The sequence below is a fragment of the Arachis ipaensis genome, chromosome B5 (genome assembly GCF_059453495.1).
Source record: "Arachis ipaensis isolate K30076 ecotype BB chromosome B5, ASM5945349v1, whole genome shotgun sequence".
NCBI lineage: Eukaryota > Viridiplantae > Streptophyta > Magnoliopsida > Fabales > Fabaceae > Arachis > Arachis ipaensis.
The window spans coordinates 51,634,715-51,636,198 of NC_142440.1; the positions used below are offsets into that span (position 1 = coordinate 51,634,715).

Below are 1,484 nucleotides of genomic sequence, written 5' to 3' on the forward strand. Positions count from 1 at the left end.
CACCTAATTCCAATTTACATGGAAGAAGCATCTCCATTACTGCCATTGGAGCAAACAACTTTGAGCTGAAACCTCAGCTAGTTTCTCTGATGCAGCAGAACTGCAAGTTTCATGGACTTCCATCTGAGGATCCTTTTCAGTTCTTAACTGAATTCTTGCAGATATGTGATACTGTTAAGACCAATGGGGTTATTCCCGAGGTCTACAGGCTTATGCTTTTCCCGTTTGCTGTAAGAGACAGAGCTAGAGTGTGGTTGGATTCTCAACCCAGAGACAGCCTGAACTCTTGGGATAAGCTGGTCACGGCTTTTTTAGCCAAGTTCTTTCCTCCTCAAAAGCTGAGCAAGCTTAGAGTGGATGTTCAAACCTTCATACAGAAAGAAGGTGAATCCCTCTATGAAGCTTGGGAAAGATACAAGCAGCTGACCAAAAAGTGTCCTTCTGACATGCTTTCAGAATGGACCATCCTGGATATATTCTATGATGGTTTATCTGAGCTATCAAAGATGTCATTGGATACTTCTGCAGGTGGATCCATTCACCTAAAGAAAACGCCTGCAGAAGCTCAAGAACTCATTGACATGGTTGCTAATAACCAGTTCATGTACACTTCTGAGAGGAATCCTGTGAATAATGGGACGCCTATGAAGAAGGGAGTTCTTGAAATTGATACTCTGAATGCCATATTGGCTCAGAATAAAATATTGACTCAGCAAGTCAATATGATTTTTCAAAGTCTGAATGGAATGCAAGCTGCATCCAACAGTACTCAAGAGGCATCTTCTGAAGAAGAAGCTTATGATCCTGAAAACCCTGCAATAGCAGAGGTAAATTACTTAGGTGAACCTTATGGGAACACCTATAATCCGTCATGGAGAAATCATCCAAATCTCTCATGGAAGGATCAACAAAAGCCTCAACAAGGCTTTAATAATGATGGAAGAAATAGGTTTAACAATAGTAAACCTTTTCCATCATTCACTCAGCAATAGACAGAGAACTCTGAACAAAATATCTCTAATTTAGCAAAACTAGTCTCTGATCTATCTAAGGCCACTGTGAGTTTCATGAATGAAACAAGGTCTTCCATTAGAAATTTGGAAGCACAAGTGGGCCAGCTGAGTAAAAGGATCACTGAAATCCCTCCTAGTACTCTCCCAAGCAATATAGAAGAAAATCCAAAAGGAGAGTGCAAGGCCATTAACATAAGCACCATGGCTGAACCTGTAAGGGAAGGAGAGGACGTAAATCCCAGTGAGGAAGACCTCCTGGGACGTCCAGTGATCAATAAGGAGTTTCCCTCTGAGGAACCAAAGGAATCTGAGGCTCATCTAGAGACCATAGAGATTCCATTAAACCTCCTTATGCCATTCATGAGCTCTGATGAGTATTCCTCTTCTGAAGAGAATGAGGATGTTACTGAAGAGCAAGTTACCAAGTTTCTTAGTGCAATCATGAAGCTGAATGCCAAATTATTTGGTATT

General features: G+C 41.2%; 1 non-coding gene across 1 annotated transcript; it reads right to left on the bottom strand.

The window, feature by feature from the left end:
- Nucleotides 1-344: 344 nt before the first annotated feature.
- Nucleotides 345-452, bottom strand: LOC148564162 (small nucleolar RNA R71). The gene has a single exon (XR_015884565.1). It is a non-coding gene; the product is annotated as a small nucleolar RNA R71 (small nucleolar RNA).
- Between the last annotated feature and the right edge of the window lie 1,032 nt (nt 453-1,484).